The sequence below is a fragment of the Ailuropoda melanoleuca genome, chromosome 18 (assembly GCF_002007445.2).
Source record: "Ailuropoda melanoleuca isolate Jingjing chromosome 18, ASM200744v2, whole genome shotgun sequence".
NCBI classification, from domain to species: Eukaryota; Metazoa; Chordata; class Mammalia; order Carnivora; family Ursidae; genus Ailuropoda; species Ailuropoda melanoleuca.
Window position 1 is genome coordinate 29,432,615 of NC_048235.1, and position 26,126 is coordinate 29,458,740.

The 26,126-nt window shown below is 38.7% G+C and overlaps 1 long non-coding RNA gene across 2 annotated transcripts in view; it reads right to left on the minus strand.

The window, feature by feature from the left end:
• Positions 1-29: 29 nt before the first annotated feature.
• LOC117797070 overlaps positions 30-26,126 on the minus strand; it is a 50,364-nt gene continuing 24,267 nt past the window's right edge. For both annotated transcript variants that reach the window (XR_004621905.1, XR_004621906.1), the window contains exon 3: positions 30-409. This is a non-coding gene — a long non-coding RNA (uncharacterized LOC117797070). The remainder of the gene's footprint in view (positions 410-26,126) is intronic.

Below are 26,126 nucleotides of genomic sequence, written 5' to 3' on the forward strand. Positions count from 1 at the left end.
CCCACATGTTGAAGACCTCACTCCACAAACACTGTTACTCAAACACAGTGGGGCTCCATTAAAATTTGTTGACTGAATCAGGGATGATTTTCACTTCTTTTGCACGTTTTATGTTCACATCTTTAGATATACTCCTCAAAATCAATGAGTTGGTTCATAATATTTTCAATCTCACTCGCGCCATCATTCTCGGGGTCAGGGCAGGAACAGAGCTGGAAGAAGGTCTGCTCTCCTCAGGGCGCCCCTCCCAAGCTGTCTTCTCCAAATGCCAGACAAGCGGGGCAGTTCCCGGGGTTATGCTGTCCCTGGTGTAACAGATCTCCCAGGAAAGCCTTCTAATACACCAGGTGCTTCACAGGTTGACTTTTCCACCCTCCTCCTGTGCACTCGGCATTGCCACTCCCCATCTCTAGAAGAAAACAAAAGGGTTACAGCGGGAACTGCAGAAAAACCCAAGCAGGGAAGCACCACAGACTCGGCCACATCTGGTCTACATCCGCCTGACATCAAATCCAGACACCTAAACATGGGGCAGCTCAAAACCGTGTCCTTTCTTTCTATGGTAGTTGCAAGAATTCACTCGTGTGCAGACCAAGCTTAGGCAGGCCTTTCTTTTTGAAAGCCAGAAACACTCAAATATGTCCCTTGGATGACTCAAATCTCCATGGCTTTCACTACAGCTTGAATTTTTTAACCCTGATGGATAGACTATTTTCAATTATTATTGTGTTTCTTTCCAAGCATTATTAGCATTTTAAAAAAAAATGATTTAATGGGGCATCTGGCTGGCTCAGTCCATGGAATGTGCAACTCTCGATCTCAGGGAGGTGAGTTGGAGCCTCACATTGGGTGTAGAGATTACTTAGAAAAATAAAATCTTTATTAAAAAAAATAGACCATTCATCATGTAGGTCAATATCTGCAAAGTCCTGTCCGACCTCCAGGCCTCAGTCTGTGCCCTTTCACTGCTATAAATACACATGGTGACAATACATTCCCTTAAGAAGAGTATATGTTTCAACAATACAAACTGTTGTAAGAATCTCTATTGCAGACAGTAGAAATAGGATGTATAAAGATGTACTTGGGGATATTAGAACAGCAGAGCTACTGTATAAAATATTAACACTGAACAGGAATATGGCCTGGCCACAGGAAGGGCAAGTATAGTTAAATCAATAGGTCCAAACATAAGAAACGCCTACGGGCGAAGCAACAAGTAGGATACCCACCAGAAGTGAAAAAGACAGAAAGGCAATGATGATGATGTGGAAAACAAGCTGTACCAACTTCAGAAACAAGAATATTTCCTTTTCTTTTAAAGATTTTATTGATTTATTTGAGAGAGAGCACAAGCAGGGGGGAAGGGCAAAGGGAAAGGGAGAAGCAGGCTCCGGGCTGAGCAGATAGCCCCACACAGGGCTGGATCCCAGGACCCTAGGATCATGATCTGAGACGAAGGCAGACGCTTAACCGACTGAGCCACCCAGGCGCCCCTCTTTTTCTTTTTTTCTCACATGTTTCTCAAACCTGTGCACACCAGGGATTCATTTTATATGACCACACACGTGTGCATCTGAAGGCAAACTTGGCCTTCAAACCAGATGATACCAATATCACTTCCCTTGCCGTATGAGACGTATTTGGCTTTATTGTAAACACAGCCAGAAAATGGTTTATTCAAGTCATTAGTCCTCCAATAACAGTAAGTGAGGCACTTAGTGTGTGCCAGGCACCATGGAAACCACAAAAATGATTAAGCCTAGTCCTTAACCTCAGGGAACCCAAAATCTAGTAGGAAAGACCAAACACAATATTACAAGAATTCGAAGGAGGGAAAGAGAGAGAGAGAGAGACCCCCAAGGTGCCCATGGATGGCTTCATGTTCGAAGTAGCTTTTCAGACAGATCTTGAACCTTGAAGAGGATTTTGACGGGCAGAGAAAATAGGAGAGAACCGAGGTAATGCCTGACCAGTGGAGCAGAGATGGGAAAGCACTGCGTCTGTCCTGAAAATGGTGGTCCACAATGGCCAGATCCCAGGTGACATTTAGGGAGAAAGGTAAAAGTCTAAAAGTGGCTTGAGTCGAGATTATGGGGAACTTGGAATGCCAGATAAGGAATTTATCATATGAATTTTCGTGAGATGGCAATGTGTGTATGTGAGCATACACTGTTAGTTACATCATCAGCAGGCTTTCCTGCTTGCTGGAAGAACTCGAATTATTCAGAGCCCACCACTGAGAAGTCCTGTGTAAGGCCCTAAAGGCAGGTTAGCTTGCCCCAGGCTCGGGGGGGGGGGTGAATTTTGGTTGGTTGAAGCCAATGGGAAAATCAGTGTGAAAAATGGCTAAGCTTATGGCATCTGTGGGATAGCCCAGAAGGAAGGTCTGGCTATCAATCAGCAATAGCAATCTGGAACTCAGGAGAGGCTAAGACCAGAGATAATAGAGAGAATAGGGAGTCTTCCACAGACAAAATACAATCATCTACTTGAAATGAAAAGAACAACTAGTGAAAGTACAAAAAATGAAAGAAGATGCCGAGAGCACAATGCAGGGAAACATTAGAGTTAATGGGCCAAGAAAAGACGTTCTCTAAAGAAAACTGGGAAGCAGTGGTGACAAGGACAGAAGAACCAGGAGGTGTCTTTGGAGCCAGAGACCTTCAAGACGAAGGTGACGGTCACAAGCATAAAGTCCTATAGCACCTACCGGGTTTGTTAAGAAGTTACTTTAGCTGTAGATGAGCCATGATTATCATTTCAAAAACCCAACAGAAAAGGTATATTTACCCACAATGGGACAGCATCAGCTAACTGAATGTTAAGTTTTCCTGTTTTCTACTAGAATCATATAAGATCTGTGTGATTACACTGACATTTTGCAACGGACCCAAATTGCTCTGCTGTTGATGACTTTGTAGGACTTTCTAGGATGCGAATGGTGACCCTGTCACCGTGCACAGAGTATCCAGCATATCGTCAACCTTGGCCTCGAAAACAATAGCCAGAAAGCAGGAACAGTGCATAAGTGCCTACATGGTCACTTGTCCTGTTTAGCATTACAACCATACCAGTAATTCAAGCAATAGGGTAAATTTATTATATCCCTTTGATAATGGTGTATCTTTGGTTCAAATAGGGATGGACCAGAGAAGAAATTCTAAAAAATAATAATAACGTGACTACCAATAGAAAAATCACTTTTGTTATAGGATCTCAAGACCTTTAATCTGCAGACCCAGCCATATTTAACCCCGAGTTTGTCCTAAACAAATATGGCCTCACCATATTTAGAATCCACGGCCCCAATAAGGAGCAAGGGGTGCCATTGGACTTGCTGCCCTCAGTCTGTGTCCACTGCGAGCATCTGCCTGCCATCGGCTGCACCCTCCCCCCACCCCCAGCATCTTCCTTTCCCGGGAAGTATTAAGGATTGGGCTTGGTTTTCCGGAGATGTAAGTCCTCCTCTGAAAACAACCTATGCTCCAAAGCCTGTGTATCCAACCTGGGCCCTGATCCCTTCTTGGTTTGGTTTTTTGTAGGTTTCTTTTTTCAGTTTCACTTCCTGCTCCAACTCTGACAACTCCAGCAAAATTAATCTTAGATCTCTGCACCTGAGAAATAGTACCATCTCTGCACCCAAACTCCTGCTGTCCACTCCCACCCCCTCTTTCAGGTACAGCAACATCCTTCAGACTAACGTCTGCTGGATGCCTTTGGGCACTGTGGGGGGACTGTTACTCTACTCTCAGAAGGACCAATTCTTCTATCTGTTCAAATAACAACAACAACAACATTACTATTGTTAAGATTTTGGTTTTCACATATTCCAGGCACTGCTCTAAGCCATATATCTATTTATATACTGGCCACACCCCCATGAAGAACCTGAAACTTAAGTTCTATGATTTTCCTAAGGTCACACTGCTAGTAAGCCAGGGGGCCAGAATTCACACCCAGACCAGCTTCCTTTCCCCATGACACATCCCTGGCTCCTGTCTAGAAAACTAATACCATCTTTCAAAACATCAGAGACAGGGCAAAAATAACAAACTAGATTCTTTGTGGTGGAAAAGTTGGGAGCCACTTATTTCTCTAACACTCCCCTCTGAGAACATGGTAAATCTCGAATCAGGATCTTAGCTCACCTGACTCTGAGCCCAGTGCTCCTCCTCTACGTTCTTTGTGTTCCTAACATTTGAAATAATAACTGATTAGAGTTATCAGGCAGTGTGACAAAGTATTATGATGGAAAGTTAAACAAGACTTGAACTCACGGATCTGCTTTCTCAGTCATTTGCTTTATTCTTTAGTCACATGATACCATGTCTTGTACTCTGAGGTGATAATCCACGTCACTGATGTATTCTCAATTCATTGAGCCAACAAATGGAGTCAGACTAAAGTGTTTACCTAACAAAATAAAGGAGACTTTTTGTTTCTTTTCCTTGTCACAGAACAGATACTTCTCGTTCCTAATTTTTTTTTTCTAGCATCTTGGAAGACTACCAGTACCAGGATCTATAAACAGTGCTTCCCTCCAGACAGATCTTTTATCTTGATTGGGCAGAGAGCAATAAACTGCTCCCTCACTGATAAAAGCTTTTGAAGATGTTTACTGTATATACCTTCTGCTGTGCGCTGGAGAACCATGCCCAGGAATGAGGGGGAAAGGCTGCTTACAGCTGTATGTACAGAACTATTTTTTCAGTCATACAGTGATCACAGATAAAATAAGAAAGCAAATCATTTGACAATACCACCTTGCAGTTGAATTTCATCAAAAGAGAACTGGGCATTTGTTCATTAACTCTTGGGGGGTTCGCATATGTCGCCTCTTCCTCTGGGGAAGGAAGAGGCTGTGAGAGCCAACTTCCTGGGTAGTCTCTCTCAAGCTGGAGCTCGCATCACCACCGGCAAGGCTCATCCGCTTCCAAGCCGGCCACCAAGCAACCCGCTCTGAGAAAAACTGGGAAGTAACGCCACATTTTGAAGCGATTAAGAAGCCGCCACACTTACACAGGCAAGTGTTTCCTAGTCAGGGTTCCCTGTGGTCCCCTCCTCGCAGAAGCCTCCTGCAGTAGAGTTCTAGTTACGCGTCACAGGACGTTAACCATGGCCGTGCCGTTTTAGATGGGGGGGGGGTTGTAAAGCCTATTGGTATCATAATAGCATACCTAGTATTCGTTTTTGGATTGTCTTTCTCCAAAGGGACCGCTCAGAGCCAGATAAATCAGGGGGACAGCCAGGCAGGTTTTTAGAGTAACAATCCATAAGAGGAGACAAACATATCACCAAAATAAATCAGAACCATAGCCCCAGTTAGCCTGAGTAAACTGTAATTGGTCTCACTGGTCTTGAAATAGACAACATTCTGGAATGGGAAAATAAACACCATGCACACCCGTGTGCACATGCACGTGCACGCGCACACACACACGCACACGTACACGCACGTGCACACAACACGCACACACACACACACACACACACATTTATCTCTTGAGTATTTTGTCAATGCCTATGTGCTTAATGGCAACTACTTGCCTTCAGCCGGTTTTCTGAAATCAAGTAATACATGGCATAATGTTTACTGAAGTTAGTGAGTTTATTATCTAAAATTTTAAACCTTTTAACATACCTCTTAAGATGTTCTCTGGCTCAGAAAATCACAAAAGGAAATAGAAGTGCAAACAAGAACTATAGAGAAATGGAAAATAAATTCAAACAAATTTATCATCAACCAATGACGTAAATTCAATAAATGACCCTAACATTGCACAAAGTGTGTTGCTGTACACTAGTTTCTTCCCACTTCCACTAACTAAAGACTAATTCTTTAAAGAATATAATCTGAGTTGTGTTGCATTACTGGCTCACTTGGAGTGCTCGCATAAAAATCTTGACCCAATGTCAGAACCACTCATGTTTTTTCACCATCAAACAAAAAGGAAAAAAAAAATGGCCTCTGACACTTCAGAAAACAGTTTGGCAGTTTCTTTAAAAATTACACACATATCATCCATGTGATCCGACCATTTCACTCCTAGGTATTTACCCAAAAGAAAAGGAAATACAGGGTGCCTGGCTGTCTCAGTCGGTTAAGCATCTGTTTCTTGATTTCAGCTCGTGGTCATGATCTCAGGGTCCTGGGCTCCCCGTCCAGTGGACAGTCTGCTTCTCCTTCTCCCTCTCCCCCTCCCCCCATTTGTGTGCATGCACTCTCTCTCCCCCTCCTAAAAAATTTAAATTTAAAAAATGTCAAATTCCACTTGTTTATTAAAAAAAGAAAAAGGAAAAAAGAAAAGGAAATGCCTGTCCAAACAAAATTAATACACAAATATTCATAGCAGCATTATTTTTAATAGGCAAAAGCTGAAAACAACCCAAATGTCCATCAAGAGTCGAATGAACAAAAATTATGGTTTTTCCCTACTCTCAGGTTATAAAGAAATTCATTCATATTTCTTCTAAAAAAAAAAAAAGAAATTGTGGCATATCCATACAACAGAATACTACTCAGAATAAAGAAGAACTATGCACTCAACAACATAGATAAATCTCCAAACAGTTATGCCTAGTGAAAGAAGCCAGACCAAAAAAAAGTATATAGTGTTTCATTTCATTCATATAAAATTCTAGAAAATGCAAACCAATCTACAGTGACAGAAAGAAGAGTGGTGGTTGCTTGAGTATAGGGTGGACAGAAAGGGGTAGAGGGAAGAATTATCAAAGGACATGAGAAAACTTTTGGGGGTGATAGATATGTTTACAATCTTGATTACAGTAATAGTTTTCTCAAAACTTGGTAATGTCAAAGCTTAGCAAATTGTACACTCCAAATATGTGTTGTTTATTGTATATTAATTATATGAAAATTTTTAAATAGGCCTCTGTATTTGAAAGAACACATTTTGTATCTTGCTTTCAGTTAATAATCAGGAAAAACTTTTGGAGACAAATTAAATGATCCTGAATTTTTTTGTTCAATGGCTAAAACATTGGTTCTCCAAATTTAGTAGACATAAGAATACCTGAGATGTTCCTTTAAATGTAGAGTCTTGTGTTTCAGACAGAGGTGTGCTGGAAAATATTTAAAAACTAGCTCTCCGAAAACACAAAAAACAAAACAAGATAGTCATTTTATGCATACGTCATAACATATCTCACTGATAAAATAGATTGTGATACACAATTTACAGATAATATATTCAACGTTTTTAAATTTTGTTTTTGTAAATTTCATGATTTAATTCATTCTTACAGAGTGATTTGGTTGATTTTTGCCAAACTCTATCTACAGCCAGCCCATGGTTGCAGTTGACCAATGAGTGACATGAATATTAGTTAATATTTCCATTTACATGAATGAATAGAAGTGAAGTGAAATATCATTTATTGATAATGTGAGAGATTTCTTTGCTGAATTGCATACCAGTTTTTTAATATTTCCTCATATTTTGTACTATTTATGATGGCCATAGACATGACACACAAATTTAATCTGCATTATTGATATATTCTCCAGTACTTTCTGAAGTCTAGACAATAAACAAAACAACTCTGGTTGCTGAGTGTAATTTGCTAATTTCCAGGGTATAAATGTCCCATATGGCGAATTTCAAGCTACCACTGAACACGCAGTTGAGGAGAGATGTCTGCAGCACACCATTATACAGTATTTCCACCAAACAGAGACAATGGACATAACCTCCAGAGCATAGATAATGGTACAGTGTAGTAAAGTCTGTAGAAAACCAGTTCTGAATATTTATTGCCTTTGTTTTTAATATAATTTACTTAATTGTAGGGGCGCCTGGGTGGCTCAGTCATTAAGCGTCTGCCTTCGGCTCAGGGCGTGATCCTGGAGTCCTGGGATCGAGCCCCACATCAGGCTCCTCCACTGGGAGCCTGCTTCTTCCTCTCCCACTCCCCCTGCCTGTGCTCCCTCTCTCACTGTCGGTCTCTCTCTCTCTGTCAAATAAATAAATAAAATCTTTAAAAATTTTACTTAATTGTAAGCTTATGTAATTTAATTTTAATGATTTTTAGTAACTTTAAAATCCCTAAAACTTTAATAGTTGGTTCTAAAGAGCCAGTATAAATTGGCTCCAGCAAACCACTGGCTCCAGCTCAGCCCTAAGGAATTAGATCCTCTGGGACTAAGGGCTCAGGAATTTGCATTTTTAATATTTCCCAAGTGATTCCGATGCAAGAGATTGGTAGAGAATCTAATTGCATTTTTTTTCTTTTTAGCTGGTGAGTAGGTAATCTTCATCGGCAACATGTTAAGGGAAAGAATACAGGATTACAAGGAGCACCGAAGTTCCCGCTGTAGTTCTGCCACTAATTATATGGCCTTGGGCAAATCACTAATCCTCTAAATTTCCAAATCTAATAAGGAGGGAGTGGGACCAAGAAAGGATTGGTAGATGTAATTTTAAAAAGATTTACTTGCATACTGCAGTATTTATGGGCTTCATAATCATATATCTACGATTTGCTTTGAAATGCTTCAGGAAACAAAGAAAGAAAAAAGTTGAGCTGGGAGGTAGGTAAAATGAGATTGGCAAACTGTTTGGGTGATGAGAACATGAGGATTTATTGCACTATTCTACTTTTCAGTGTGTCTGAAATTTTCCATAATAAAAATTTCCTGGAAAGTACTAATAACTCTCCAAGATCTTTTTTACCTTTAAAAATATGTTTCACATCATCCTTGGGCTTCTAAATTATTTAATGGGACAGGGGTCAGAGATTAGCATCTACTACGTATTTAATGCTTAGGAATTTGGATCTATTTAGGAGTCTCAGAGCAAATCAATGGCTGTGCCAGGAGTCTAACCCCAGCCATCTGGGCTCCAACGCCCGCGGGGCTCTTGCAGTTATACCAGCACCCAAGGGTGCTGCTGTGTTACTGCAGCATCAAATGGGACCATGGAGATGAGAAAGAGGGGGACATGAGTATGTTGACTCAGACCTTCCAGGTCGAGCTTCCCTATGCCATTCAAAATACACCCTGCTTCTAATGATGTGCAAAGCTGGGGGCAAACATTACCACAGGCAATTAAAAAGCCAGTCACAGAGAATCCCCTAAGCAGGCTCTGCGTTGTTGAGCAACTGCTTATATCACTCCCAATTCCACTGTTCATTTCAGAAGGAAAATGGGAAAGAAAGGGTGAAATCATGCGGGTCAACAGAGTATTTTCTGTTTTTCAACTGGGCTGGCAAACCTGATACAGAGTTGACTAAATAGTAAACATTTGATAAATGTATTTGGCAGAATCTAGGTAAACCTCAAACATGTTAAGCTATTTGTGCTAAATAATAGTAGGCACATTTAGAACTGTTGTGGATTAATGTAGTAATTTTTGATTCACCTAATTATTAAAAAATTATTATACCAAGAGTGCTTCAGAAAATTTTCAACTTGGGAATTTTAGGCCCCTCTTGTATAAGCTCTGTACAATAAAATTAACTCCATAAGATAAATTGGTAGATTAGAATAATTTTAAAATGCAAGACTCAATTATACGCTGTCTCCAAGAAACCAGCTTTAAATACAAAGACATAGAGAGGTCAAGAGTAAAAGGATAAAAATATAGACCATGTGAACTCTAACCAAAGGAAAGTTGAGTGGTTATATTAATAACAGATAAAGTAGGCTTCAGAACAAGAAATATTACCCAGGATACAGACAGGCATTACATAATTATAAAGGAGTCGGTTCACCAAGAAAACGTAACAATCCTAAATGTGTATACACTTAAGAACAGAGGTTCAAAGTACAAGAAGCAAAAACTAATAGAACTGAAAGAATAGAAAAATCCATAGTCCAGGAGCTCACCACAAGGTCTGAGAGCTAAGACCCACATTAAGTTGAATGCTCTGTAGGCGGCTGAGTTGTCCCCTTTTTGGCACATACCAGAACGTGAAACAAATCCTTTCTGAAGAAATCATCCTGGGCTTGGGCCCCCATGATTCCAACTAATCAAAATCAGTCAAATCTTGGGAATGCAAACTGGTGCAGCCACTCTGAAAAACTGTATGGAGGTTCCCCNAGGAGCTCACCACAAGGTCTGAGAGCTAAGACCCACATTAAGTTGAATGCTCTGTAGGCGGCTGAGTTGTCCCCTTTTTGGCACATACCAGAACGTGAAACAAATCCTTTCTGAAGAAATCATCCTGGGCTTGGGCCCCCATGATTCCAACTAATCAAAATCAGTCAAATCTTGGGAATGCAAACTGGTGCAGCCACTCTGAAAAACTGTATGGAGGTTCCCCAAAAAGTTGAAAATAGAGTTACCCCATAACCCAGCACTTGCACTACTAGGGATTTACACCACAGATACAAGTGTAGTGTTCTGAAGGGGCAGCTGCACTCCAATGCTCATAGCAGCAATGTCCACAATAACCAAACTGTGGAAAGAGCTGAGATGCCCTTCAACAGATGAATAGATAAAGAAGATGTGGTCCATATATACAATGGAATATTACTCAGCCATCAAAAAGAATGAAATCTTGTCATTTGCAACAACATGGATGGAACTAGAGGGGATTATGTTAAGCAAAATAAGTTAACCAGAGAAAGATAATTATCATATGATCTCACTCATATATGGAATTTAAGAAACAAAGAGAGGATCATGGGGGAAGAGAGGAAAACCTAAAACAAGATGAAATCAGAGAGGGAGACAAACCATAAGAGACTCTTAATCACAGGAAACAAACTGAAATTTGCTGGAGGAGAAGAGGGGGATGGGGAAACTGGGTGTTGGACATTAAGGAGGGCACGTGATATAATGAGCACTGATATAAGACTGATGAATCACTGAACTCTGCCTCTGAAAATAATAATACATTATATGTTAATTAATTGAATTTTAAAAATAGACTTATACATATTTATTAACTTAAAAGTGTTTATAAATACTGTAATTTTGATTAAAGGAGAAAACATTTCATCAGTTGAAAGTACAGAAAGGTAACATTTGTATATAAATAAATAACCCTATTGAAAAAATAAAAGATACTACAAAGCAAAACATAAAAATAAAATTTAAAAAAAATCAGCCAAATCTGAGTTCACAGTGCAAGATGACCAAACATATAAGAAAATAAGCCACCATGACCAAAAGTCCAGATACAACAAACAATAAACTTAGAACTCCAAGAACTGTAGTAGTAAAATTATCAGACACAGAATACAAAATAAAGAGGGAACAAATGATATAAAAGAAGGACAAAAATGAGCAAGGAGAGAGCAACAAAACATAGAATGAGTCAACAATTTTTTAAAGGAACCAAACAGATTTTTAAAATGCAATCATTGACACTAACGTTTCAGTGGATGGGTAAAATGGCAGATTAGAAGTCGTTGAAAAGCGAACTGACAAACTTGAGGATAGATTAGGACGTAGCACAAACTGCTGCAAAAAGAGGTAAGAAAGTAAAGAACATGTCAGGTACCAAGTGGCATGAATGAAAATAAATCTAGGTGCACTTGGGTGGCTCAGTTGGTTAAGCGTCAGCCCTCAGCTTAGGTCATGATCCTATATCGGGCTCTCTGCTCGGTGAGGATTCTGCTTTTCCCTCTCCCTCTGCCCCTCCCTCCAACTCGTGCTTGCACTTGCTTGTTCTTGTCTGTCTCTCTCAAATAAATAAATTAAATATTTAAAAAAAAAGAAAGAAATCTAATTCTAGACACATTTTGTGAAACTGAAGGGAATCAAAGAAAACCTTGAATGCTCTGATAAGTAACCATATTATTTATTGCCTAAACTGGAACAGATGCTTAGAGTCAAAGAGGGCATTCTTTTTTTTCTTTTCTTTTTTTTTTAAATATTTTTCTTTATTTATTTGAGAGAGAATAAGCAGTGGGGAGGGGCAGAGGGGGAGAGAGCGAGAGAGAAGCAGACTCCCTGATGAGCAGGGAGCCCGACACGGGGCTCGATCCCAGGACAAAGAGATCATGACCTGAGCTGAAGGCAGACACCCAACCAACTGAGCCACCCAGGTGCCCCCAAAGGGGCATTCTTAATCATGATCTTAAACCGACAGACGTAACCTGGGCTGCGCCGGGCAAACCTGGAGGCAAGGTCATCCTAGTAAAGCAGCCAGTGAGACAAGATCACTTCCACAGAATGGTAGTTAGACTGACAGCCAACTTCTCACCCACAACAATGGAAGCCAGAGGACTGCCAAACAAAATCTAAAAATTACCTAGAACAAACCATGGACCTCGAATTATGAACTCAGAAAAACTATGTTTCTAGAATAAAGTTGAAATAAAGACATTTTCGGAAAAACAAAAACTGCAAGTTTATTTCTAGTTCATGTTCACTGAGGGAGCTTCTAAAAGAACATCAGGGGGAGAAGAAAAACAAAAACAAAAACCTGCTGCAGGAGGAAAGTGTGAGACGTAAGAAGGCACAAAGAAACAAAGAAATTGGTAAACGTGTGAGTGTGTGTGCACCTAATGCAGATATTATCCGTATGAAATAAAAAATGTCTAATTTGATGAGTTAAAAAAAAAAGAAAATGAAATGCTGGACAGCAGTAGCACATGAATTGAGGAAGAGTCATCAGAAGCAATGTTCTAAAGCTCTGAAATGACCCGAGGAGAGAAAGATGCTGATTAACTTCAGATAAATTTATATGGCAAATTCTACAGATAACCACTAAAATAAAAGAAACAAAGTATGTAATTGCCAAACTAGTGGAAGAGGTAAAATGGAATGAGAAAGCTCAATCAAAAAACACACACACACACACACACACACAAGAGTAACAATTAAGAAGTCTGAAAATAGCAAGTATTGGCAAGACCGTGGAGTTACGGGAATTTTTATACACGCTATGGAAAATTCTCTGGCATCATCTTAAGCAACGTGAGATATGTATATGGCACAACCCAACGCTTCCACTCCAATGTGTATAGTAGAAAAACTCACATACATATGTATAGAAACAACTGTATTTTTAGCAGCACATTCATAATATTAAAAACTAGAAACTAGGGCTAGAGCTGTCATAAGAAAGCACTAACGAGAGTCTTAAACATCAGAAATTTATTTTCTTACAGTTTGAGGGGCCAGACATCAGAAATCAAAGTGTCAGCAGGTTAGGTTTCTTCTGAGGCCTCTCTTCTTGCTTGCAGATGGCTGCCTTCTTATGTCCCCACATCGTCCTTCCTCTGCGCCTGCACATCCTTGAATTTCCTCTTACTAGGACACCAGTTAGATTGGATTAGAGCCCATCCTACAGCCTCATATTAACTTAATCATCTCTTCAAAGACCCTATCTCTAAATCCAGTCACATTCCAAGGCACCGGGGGGTTGAGGTTTCAAAATATGAGTCTGGGAGAACACAGTTCAACCCAAAACAAACCCAACTGTATATCAACAGGAGAATAAATAAATTCTGTAATAATTACTCAAAGTAGTGTTATACAACAGTAACATAGTAACATAATGAATAAGAATGGCATGTGAGAAGATGGATAATGTTGAGCGGAAAAGGAAGTCACAGAAGACTACCTCTATTATGATAACTTTTTCGTATGGGAAAGAAAAGAAAAACTAAATGGTATATAATTTAAAGATATATACATATGATTCACTATTTTTAAGGCAAAGGATGATAAAGATAAAAGTCAATATAGTGGGGGCGCCTGGGTGGCACAGCGGTTGGGCGTCTGCGTTCAGCTCAGGACGTGATCCAGGCGTTACGGGATCGAGCCCCACATCGGGCTCCTCTGCTGTGAGCCTGCTTCTTCCCCTCCCACTCCCCCGGCTTGTGTTCCCTCTCTCACTGGCTGTCTCTATCTCTGTCAAATTAATAAATAAAGTCTTTTTTAAAAAAAAGTCAATATAGTGGTTAATGTCTTGGGGAGAACCAGGGGGATGAAACTCAGGAGGAGCTCGTGGTATTGATAATGTTCTAATTCACAAGCCAGGTGGTAGACTTAGGAATATTCATTTAATACATTTTATATACATGTATACAGGTCTAAAATATATACACATATATAATTACTTATACATATTGTTTTGTATATATCAACTATCGTTCAATAACATTAGATATTAAAAATACCTCTAATGGGGGAGTCTGGGTGGCTCAATCGGTGAAGTGTCTCTTGATCTCGCTCAGGTCTTGATCTCAGGGTCGTGTGTTCAAGCCCCATGTTGGGCTCCACGCAGGGCATGGAGCCTACTCCAAATGACAACAACAGCAACAACAAAATACCTCTTATGATAACATATTTTCACAAAGACCTATTTGGAAGTGGATGCTAGCCTACTTATACTATTTTATACTTGCCCTAATTTCTTATTATATCCTTAGAATAATTTAGCAGAAGATGTAGAATTAAAACATCTTTGTAGAGAACAGAACGTGCCTTTTTTCCCTTCTTTTGTGGTTCAAATACAGTACAGTTGGGATTTTACCCCATGGTCACAGCAATAGCACACTCAAAATCTACCTATTGCTTTTAATCTCCTTATCCTTGAAAATTAATTATTGTAATAGTATAATCATACTGACTACTTTCTTTAGAGCTCTTTTTTCTACCTCAACACTACTGACAATTTGGACTAGATAATTCTTTGTTGGGGGAAACTGTCCTGTGTTGGTGTAAGATGTCAGCAGCATCCCTGGCCTTTACCACTAGATGTCAGTAGCACACCCCTACCCCTCACCCCCAGTCATGACAATCAAAAAATGTGTACAGCAGTTGACAAATGTCCCTTGGGACAAAATCGCCACTGTTTCAAAACCAATGTTCTAGAGCATTCCTGATGCAAATAAAACTAGAATACCAAATGCTGGAATTACATTTTCTCCTATCTTATTCTACTTTCCTATCTTGCTAAATAAATCCCTATTTTGTTCCTTAATGTAAGATCTTAGCCACCAAAACAATGTTGACCACATTGTGCCATTGAAACACTGATAAAGAATGTGATTTTTTAAATATTTCATTTCACAAAAGAGCTGTGTGTGTAGAGTGAAGGCACCTGAACAACTGTGTGGTCCTGGTAACAAACCTTAAATTTCAATCTTCCACAGCTGTGGATAAATCCATGCTTTTACTTAAACTTTCACAAATACATCATGGGACTATCAAATACCATATAGAAGTTTTTCTTTCTACTTTTTCATGTAAATCTCATTATATATTGAAGAATATTTATTAGAATGGATTTATCAGAAATGAAATTATTGCTTCAAGGTTATGAACAGTTTTGAGTCCTTAAATGTGTTGCCAGATTGCTATACCAAAGGGTTGCACCATCTACCATCTCTGATTTGAAATAATACCACTTACTAGAGAACACAACTAAAACAATAAGATTTTTTTCTATCCACCTTGAAGCTATTGGCTTTCTCAGTTCTTTGGAATGCTTTCCAACTTCTAAAAACTCAATTCTAGAAATCCAATTTCTGAAAGGAAATTTCTTCAACATGATAAAGGCAATATACAAAAACAAAAGAAAACAAAGAAACAACCAACCCAGGGCTAACATCACACTCAATAGTGAAAGATTTTCTCTCGATCAGGAACAAGACAAGTATATCCACTTTTGCCACTTCCACTCCACATAGTCCTGGAAGTTCCCACCAAAGCAATTAAGCAAGCAAAAGAGATAGGCATCTAAATTGGAAAGCAAGAAGTAAAGTTATCTGTTTTCAGATGACATGATTTTATATGTAAAAAAACTCTGAAGATGCCATGCAAAAACCTGTTAGAACTGATAAATGAATTCAACAAAGTTGCAGAACACAAAATCAACATGCAAAAATTGGTTCAATTTCTGTACACAAACAATGAACATTCCAAAAAGGAAATTAAGAAAGCAATTCCATTTACAATAGCACCCAAAGAATAAACACTTATGAATAAATTTAACTAAGGAGGCAAAAGACTTGTACACTAAAACTAGAAACACTCTAGAAGGAAATTAAAGAAGACATAAATAAATAGAAAGACATCCTATGGTCATGGAATGGAAAATTTAATATTGTTAAGATGATAATACCATCCAAAGTGATGTACAGATTCAGTGTAATCCCTATCAAATTCCCAATGATGTTTTTTGCAAAAACAGAAAAATCCAACTTAAAATTCATATGGCATCTCATGGGACCCCAAATAGACAAAACAATCTGTAAGACAAGAACAAAGTTGGAAGTTTTCATACTTCCTGATGTCAAAACTTACTACAAACCTTCAGTAATCAAAACAGTGTGATATTGGCATAAGGACAGACATAAACAAATGGAATAGGACATGGAGCTCCAAAATAAACCCTCACATATATGATCAATTGATTTTTTTAAAGATTTTCTTTCTACCCTATGACACAGCCATTGCACTACTGGGTATTTACCCCAAAGATACAGACGTAGTGAAGAGAAGGGCCATATGCACCCCAATGTTCATAGCAGCATTGTCCACAATAGCCAAAGCGTGGAAGGAACCGAGATGCCCTTCAACAGATGACTGGATTAAGAAGTTGTGGTCCATATATACAATGGAATATTACTCAGCTATCAGAAAGAACGAATTCTCAACATTTGCTGCAACATGGACGGCACTGGAGGAGATAATGCTAAGTGAAATAAGTCAAGCAGAGAAAGACAATTATCATATGATTTCTCTCATCTATAGAACATAAAAACTAGGATGATCGGTAGGGGAAGAAAGGGATAAAGAAAGGGGGGTAATCAGAAGGGGGAATGAAGCATGAGAGAATATGCGATGAGAAACAAACTGAGGACTTCAGAGGGGAGGGGGGTGGGGAAATTGGGATAGACTGGTGATGGGTAGTAAGGAGGGCACGTATTGCATGGTGCGCTGGGTGTTATATGCAACTAATGAATCATCGAACTTTAGATCGGAAACTGGGGATGTACTGTATGGTGACTAACATAATATAATAAAAAAAAACATTAAAATAAAAAAATACAAAATACAAAATACAAAAAAAAAAGATTTTATTTATTTTAGAGAGAGAGTGGGGGAGGGGCAGAGGGAGAGAGAGAATCTCAAGTAGACTCCTGCTGAGTATGGAACCTGATGTAGGGCTCTATCTTACAACCCTGAGATCATGATCTGAGCCAAATTAAGAGTCAGCCACTTAGCCAAGTGAGCCACCCAGGCACCCCTGGTCAATTGATTTTTTTTTTAAGATTTTATTTATTTATTTGAGAGAGAAAGAAAGAGAGAGCATGATCAGGGGGAGAGGGAGAAGGAGAAGCAGACTCCCAACTGAGCAGGGAACCTGATACGGGGCCCGATCTCAGGACCCTGGGATGATGACCCAAGCCAAAGGCAGATGCCCAACTGACTGAGTCACCCAGGCACCCCTGGTCAATTGATTTTTGACAAGGGTGTCAAGACCATTTGATGAGGAGTCTTTTCAACAAATGGTGCTGGAAAAACTGGATATCCTCATACCATATACAAAAATTAACTCAAAAATTAACAAAAATTTAATCAAAGACCTAAACTTTATTAAAAGCTAAAACTACAAAACTTTTAGAAGAAAACAGAAGATAAATCTTCACAACTCTGGGTCTGATAATGATTTCTCGTATATGACACCAAAAGCACAGACACCAAAAGAAAAAATAAATTAGACATCATCAACATTTAAAATTTTGTGCATAAAAGGACATTTGCAAAAGTAAAAAGATAACCCATGGAGTATGTTTGCAAATCATACATCTGATAAGATATTAATATCCAGAATATGTAAAGAACTCTGACAAATCAACAACAAACAAAAAAACAAAACAAAACAAAAAACAATTCACAACTGGGCAAGGACTTAAATAGGTATTTCTCTAAGGAAGATATACAATGGTCAATAAACACATGAAAGAATGCTCAGCATCATTAGTCATAGGGAAATAGAAATCAAAATCACAATGAGATACCACTTTACACCCATTATGGGGGCTGTTATACAAAAAAAGAAGAAGAAAGAGAAAGAGAAAGAGAAAGAGAAAGGAAAGGAAAGGAAAGGAAAGGAAAGGAAAGGAAAGGAAAGGAAAGGAAAGGAAAAAGGAAAGGAAAGGAAATATTTGCCAGAATATGAAAAGACTGGAACATTTGTTCATTGCTGGTGGTAATTTTAAATGGTGCAGCTGCTATGGAAAACATTTTAGCAGTTCCTCAAAAAGTTAAGCAAAATCATCATATGATTTAGGAATCCCACTCCCAGGTGTATACCCCAAAAAACTGAAAATGGGGTAAGCATTACCTGTTCTGCACTGACCTTTATCTGCCCTGCCCTTGCCCTCAACCAACACTGAAAGGTAAACACCTGAGCAGAATTTAAGCTCTAAACTGAACGCAAAAAAATGAATAATCTTATTTTTTTAAATTTTACTCCATGTTTAATATACATCCTAAATGATATATAGTACTTTTGGGGCACTTGGGTGGCTCATCAGTTAACCATTTGGTTCTTTTTTTTTTTTTTTAGCTTTATTTATTTATTTGAGAGAGAAAGAGTGAGAGAGAAAAAGAGGGCACAGGTGGGGGTAGGGGCAGTGGGAGAGGGACAGAGAGAGAATCTCAAGCAGGCTCCACACTCAGAGTGGAGCCCGATGTGGGGCTCAATTCCATGACCCTGAGATCATGACGTCAGCTGAAATCAAGATTTGGACATTTAACCTACCGAGCCACCCAGGCACCCAACCATCTGACGCTTGATCTCCGCTCAGGCCTTGATCTCAGGGTCATGAGTTCAAGTCCTGCATTAGGCTCCACACTGGTCATGGAACCTACTTTAAAAAACAAGCAACAACAATAAAAGATATATAGTACTTTTTTGTTTTCATTAAGCAAATTCTCAGGGAAAAAACTTCTCACAGGCATGCACACAGAAACTTTTTTGTGTTTCGTATGAAGAGAAATCTATTCTTACCAAAGTATAACACTTATTTTTATGTAACACTTTTTTTAAATGACGTTAAACTATACACAAATCAATAGACCAAGAAACACCAAAAAGAGATCCTCTTATGCTTCAGAATTTAAGACACGATAACGGAGGCACTGTAAATCACCGGGGAAGACTGGGATTATGTGGCCCATGGTTTGGGGGGTATTGGGCTCACCATTTGGGGGAAAAAATGCATTTAGATTATAATCTCACAAAATACATACCAAAATTAATTTATTGTAAAACTAAATTGCATTTAGATCACCACCTTATAATATATGCCAAAATAAAAATCATAGTAAAAACTAGCAAGATAAAGAACTTAGTATTTATTGAGCCTCTACATGAAAAGTCCTTTTTAAACTGAAAAGAATTTTTTTTTCAATCGCAAAGGAAAATATCAGCAAATTTGACTGCAACCACAACAAAGGCAAAATTAAAGCCAAAGAGCAAACAGAAAATATATATATGCATTTCTAGCAAGCACAAAAGACAAGTCCTTCATAAAGAACTAATAACAAACTCATTCCCCCTCATTACTACCACCACCACAACCACCACCACCAAAAAAAAGCCTAACTCCTAAATCTTAGAGAAAGGTCTGGAGATGTACATACCAAAAAAGCCCTGGGTAAGTGAGATTAAGGAGATGCATTCTATATTGTTTTAGTTTTACAGTAAGCATGCATTACTCTTGTGATTTAAAAAGACATACATTTTTGAGAGTAAAATGCAATATCGCAACAGATAAATTATTCATTATAAAAGGAAATAATAATAGTAAACATTAGTAAGTGAATAAAGTCAGCCATAATCAAAAAGAAACTAATGAAATACACACAAGGATTTTGCTTCTATCAAATTAGGAAAGAGTATGAAACATAATTCCCAGTGCAGTCACGCAACTGTCAGCAGTATGAATTGCCACGACCCTTTGGTAAGGCAATTTGAAAATACATTTAAGAGCTCTAAAACTACTCATTACCTTGAGCCAATAATTTCCTTTCTGACAAATCTAAGAAAAAAATCCATTCTAAGAAATAATATATGAAGAGCTTCATATGAAAAAGTAGAAATAATAAATGTTCAACAATATGGAAATAAATAAATGGATTCTATACAAGCATTCAGTGAAATATTAAACAATCAGTAAGAGGACAAAGATTTCAAAAAGACTATCTGATAATAGACTATAAAAATGACATCAAAAATTATGTACCATCACAGAAAAAATGTTTATGAAAAATCAGAATTCAAAACTGTTTATACACTACAATTATAGTTACATACTTTTAAAAATACCTACACATGGAAGGAAAGGAACAGAAATTAATATTATGAATGTTACCCAGAAAAAGATTGTGTCTTCATGCAAGTAAACTCTTAACCACAGGGCAAGCATGTAGGCAATATTCGGTAGAGTAGCCATTAGGATTGTTCTGATTATCATGGGCTATGGTTTGTCTTTATTTTTAATAAGCATGTATTACTTTAAAATAAAAACTAATCCTTTCAAAAAGCATCAAAAACTAAATATTAGTGACTTCTGGATAGTAGAAGTGTGGGTAATTTTTACTCTTTTTTGCTTGTCTGTTTTCTCTGAATTTCATACAAGACACGTGTATTGCTCATATAAACTTTAAAAGGTTTTAAAGTTTTAAAATTTTTAACATGTATTTAACATGTGGTTTTTACTGATTTGAAAACACTGCTGTTCTTAAAATCACCCTGAGCCAATTTACAAAATTATATTCATTATAATAGGTTGCTATTGCTCGAGGTATGTGTCCGGAAAGTGAGATTTACACTTTTTACCCCATACACTTCCGTCAAGTTTTACGTTTGTATACTGAAAATGTATAAATATATTACCTGTGTAATTTTTTAAATAATTTAAAAAAAAAAAAAACGAAGGAAAAAGAACCCTGCTTTGTTCTCAGACTATAATCAGGGCACACAATATTCTTGCTAAAAAATTAATTCAGTAACAACTCAACTAGTCAGCTCAAACTAGTAATGTCAAACAGATACATAGCTTTTAGGATGGAGATTACTGTGTTTGGAAGGTAGCTCAGAAAAAGGAAAAAGCCAAGTAGCCAGCTATTCCTTCGTTCTGTTGTCTTGGTAACTAAGGCAGCTCTATGAGCTGTTTTCTATCATTTTCCAATTCTGTCACAGAAAGAAAATTTTCAAATGGGAAAGCAGATGTGCCAAGGGTATAATTAATCTCCCTGCAAATGGCCCATTAAAATAATGTCAGTGGACATAGGATGAAAACGAATCCAAACAAAAGAACTAGAAAAATACAAGCCTAAAGCCAATGAGTGTTTCACATTTGGTTCCGTTTACACGGTAATATGAAAGATTTTGCGACAGGCCAAAAATCCCTAAGGCTGGAATCTAGGAAGGCCCAGGCAAGCTTACCCAAAAAACGGAGTGGGAAAAAGCTTCCTGGGGCCAAAAGCGCTAATACAAAGGAACCCAACTCCCACTGGTGAAAGCTCCAAAGAGGAAACGGTATGACTTCACGGGCTAAGTCCTTCTAAATGGAACCTGTTTTCAACAGCCGTGTGTAAAATGAGAAATGAATTCTACCAGAAGTGACTCATGAAGAAAACACAGCACTGTGAACAACTGCGCTTACAGAGCCACGTGGGGGTGAGGACGTGCCCCCTGCGCTCACACATCCACAGCTGCTCACGCAGGGCAGTTACCATCAGCCACACGGATCCCTCCAGGGTCAGTGAGGCGGACCACAGACTGCTCTTAGATCGCTCCTTGGCTAGTTTCAAGTCAGCCAAACTTGATGCAACTGGAAAAGTTAACAACCTTTTCCGAGGCTTGGAGGGAGTTAAGACAGATCAGGGATCTTGTTCTCTACCTTCTTCTTCTTTTTTTTTTTTTTCCCACTCTCCACATGCCCAGCACAGATGGATGATTTCTCTTTTAGTGAATCAATAAAGCAGCGGGAAAAATGTCAGAGATATTGGTTAGCAATTCAAAAAGAGATGTCCTCAGATTCAAGTAATTAATACATAAAGCAAGCAGCATTAATATCTGGATAGGTTAGCTTCAAAAAAAATCTTTTAAGTTAAAAAAAAAATTACCTCAGGGCACCCCAAGAACGCTACGTTTTCAGTTACCCTTTACCCAGGAAGAAAAAACTTTGAGTGTAATTATAGGCCTTTTTTAAATATTTAAAAATAAAGTTTCTAGTTATTTTTCTTATTGCAAAAATAAATCATGCTCATTGGTCTCCCCTCATAAGGAAGGAGGAGAAAGACTTGGAGGAAGAGGAGGAGAGAAAAAAAAAATGGGGACAATCAAAAGGAGAAAAGAAAACGAACCCAATGAGACCCAGTCTCCCAGAGACAGCCACTGTGGACCATCCTGACATATGCATTTCCAGAGTCTCTTCCTTGCATGTACAAATTTCCCCCCAAAATACATTATTTCATAACCTTTTTTTTACTTAAAAATGTATATTGTATTTTCCTCTTCTTTCCCTTCCTTTCCCTTATTGAACAATTTGGTCCCCAAGTTCTGAGATCGTTATGTGAGGCCCAGCAAGACAGGCCTGGGTGTGGTTGAATGTGAGGGGTGCAGCAGCGTAGGGCCACCCAGAGTGCAGGATGTCAGAATCCTGGGGGAACAGCGGGACAATGGGGACAGGGGAAGTGACATGCGGCCTGGTGGGAAGTGTCAGAAACCGAGTAGGTGAGGAGGACATCAGCATGAGGGACAGCCTGATGCACAGTGACCCCTCTCAGGGACTTGGAGCCTAAGCAGGGTGAGGAGGGCATCTGTGGGAGGTGGGACAGCAGCAGTGTGGGAGCTTGTCTGCACATATGCAGGGGATGAAACTAATAAATATGCCAAGGATAATGGGAACCAGTTTCCTCACTGTTAAGACAGGTACTAATATGAAAAGGGAGAAGAGTAGAACGAAGCTTGCGGCTGTATATTGAAATTGGAGAATTTATGGTTTTTAATATATATACTTATTTATGAATGTGTATGTCTGCGTGTGTGTGTGAATTTAGACATTTATACTCCCTTGCTCTGGGAACAGGGGACTCCCAAAAATAATGAGCATACCTAGCACTTGGAACTTGATTTCCAAATACCATTCTACATGCTAAAATAACCTGGGCTCCTTGAGAAATGGCCAATTCTAGGACCAAAGCAAGGGAAAAGTGTTGTATTCATTTCTGACACTGCTGTAACAAATGACCACATATACTTTGCTGCTTAAAACAGAAATTTATCCTCTCACAGTTCTGGAATCCAGAAGTCCAAAATCAAGGTGTTGGTAGGGATGTCCTGTGCCTGAAGACTTTAGGAAAGAATCCTTCCTTGCCTCCTCCCACTCTGGTGGCTCCAGAAATTCCTTGTGGTACATCACTCCAATCTCTGCCTGTGTCTTCACACGGCCTTCTCTGTGTCTCTGTTTTCTCCCCTTCTATCTCATATAAGGACACCTGTCACTGCATTTAGGGCCCAGCAGATAACCCAGGATGATCTTCCTATCTCAAGATCTTTAACCTGATCACATCTGCAAAGACCCTTTTCCCAAATAAGCTATATTCACCAGTTCTGAGGAGTTGGACACGGGCATATCTTTTGAGGGGGCTACCATTCAACTTGCTCTAGACAGAATGATTCTGGAATACCTTGTTGTGTTGGAAAGTAAGGAAAAGCTCACAAATGATGGGGACATGTCAAAAGAACATAGAAGACATCATGAAAGGGTTCCAATTGGCCAAATATGGAACAAATTGAATATCAAATAATAACAGTAACAAATTATAACCCGAAGAATAAAATATGTCCAAATAGATATAAATAAATAAATAAATAAAGGAGAGTTTAATGAAGAATAAGTTTACATAGTGTCAATGTATCTTTCCACAAAATATTTACCAATGACAAAGTGAAAAAAAGAGTAATTTTACAGTGAAGAAAGCCAACAGACTCTACCTTAATGAAATACCCCAGTAATGAGACACAATGAAGTTGTATGTTATACCACCTGATGCAGAATGCAATGGGAAGCATCACTTTCTGAGATCTTGCCAAAAACATATTACTAATCTAATCACACAAATCCCAAGTAAGGAACATTTTTAAAACATCTGCAAAGGTGTCATGAGATCAAAGAAAGACAGACGGACTATTTTTTTTTTCCCTGAGGGACTATTCTTGATTGAAGGACACTAAAGAGACATGACAACTCCATCCAACACGTTGTTCAGAACTGGATCCTTTCGCCAGGAAGGACCATTATTAGGACAATCATAAAAACCTGATTGGGGTCTAAGGTTTAGATAGCAGTAAGATAACGTGATGGTTAATTTTATGGTCCACTTGGATGGGCCACATTGCCCAAATACTGGTCAAATATTATACTTAATGTTTCTGGAAAAGTGCTTTTTGAATGAGATTAACATTTAAATTGGTGGACTTTGAGTATAGCAGGTTATTCTCCAAAATTTGGGTGGGTCTCATCCAATTAGTTGAAGGCCTTCCTTGAGCTGAAAAGGAATTCAGCCAGCAGATGACCTTTGGACTTGAATGGGACTTAGACTTTTCCCTGGGTCTCCAGCCTGCTAGCCTACCCTACACAATTGTGCGAGCCAATTCCTTAAAGTACATTTCTATATATCTATACATACACATTCTGTTTCTTTGGAGAGCCTTGACTAATACTACCAATATTAATTTCTTGATTTTGGTGGTTGTGTTATGGTTATATAGGAGAATGACCTACACTTAAACACAGTAAGCAAATATTCAGGGGGTGAGGTGACATTATGATGGCAACTTATTTTAAAATGGTTAAGGAAAAAAAATATTTACTGTTCCTATAACTGTTCTGTAAGTTTGAGATTATTTCAAAATGAAAAAAGTTTTTAATTCAACAGTACAGTTTTTAAAAAGTATATTGTAAACACTTTCCCATCAGCAAGTCCATTCATGTAACATCATTTTAAATGATTGTATACACTGGATGTATATATCATTGCTCGTTTAACCAAATCTTCTATTGTTGGGTATTTACATTCTTTCCAACTTTGCATTATTTCAACATTATTATACTGATATATCTGAGGATATTCTTAATTACTTCCTTCACAAAAATTTCCAGAAGTGGAATTTCTGGGTCAAGGGCATTCATCTGAAACTTTTGCATACATAAATTGCCAAATGGCCTTTCAAACAACAAATTCCTTTGCCTCCAACAAACCTACACCACTGCTTTAAGCAAAATGATAGGCCACTACTCAGCCAAAACTCACAATTCCTGAAATGCCCTAGCCTAGCTCTCAAAGAAATACATCTCCTCCTTAACGTGGAGCTGCCATGCCAGCCAGGTGGTACTGATATTCAAAACCCTCAAAACGGAATGCACACATGTGGACTTTGGAATCAGACGTGCATTGGAGTACCAGTTCAATCACTTATTAGAACCAGCTAGCCTACTTTGGAAGAACTGCTTACCTGGTACATAATTTTAACCATATTATATGCTTTTTTTCTCCAAAATTCTAAGATCAAATTATTTTTAAAACAGGAGATCGCAATGCCCTGTTAGTCCAAGTCCTCTGAGAAGTAAATACCAAAATGGTATTAATATGTGAAGAAAACACCTATGGGGAAAATGGGGAGGGAGCCAGGAAGGCTGAGAGAGCCATCAGACTTGGATGCAAGGAGGAGGACCCAAAAGAAGGAAAAAGGAGGGAATGTGGAATGCAAATATCTTAGAGCACAACGGCTGTGCAGCACGGCCTTTGAGGGGCCTTCAGGCCAAAGTCAGTTGGCAGGTGGGCCAGTGTTTCCCTGGGATAGGATACCTCAGCATCCCAATAAAATATTGTGATTTCTAAAAAATGTATATTTGGTCTTCACCCATGGATGCTGGCTCACAGCTCCCAAAACCCTTGGGTCTTTCCTGAATGATACTAGTAATGGGAGCATTTTGTGTTACAGTATTTGGTCTCTTGTCCTCTGTTCCTGAAAATGCTTCCAAGCCATAAAAGTAAAACAGGTGTGTTGTTATTCAAAACAAACCCCTTTCCAACACTACTGTGTTTATGTTAAAGAAGTGACTCTTGGACATCCCCCAAAGATGGGGGCTGGTTGCCAGGGGAACCAACCCT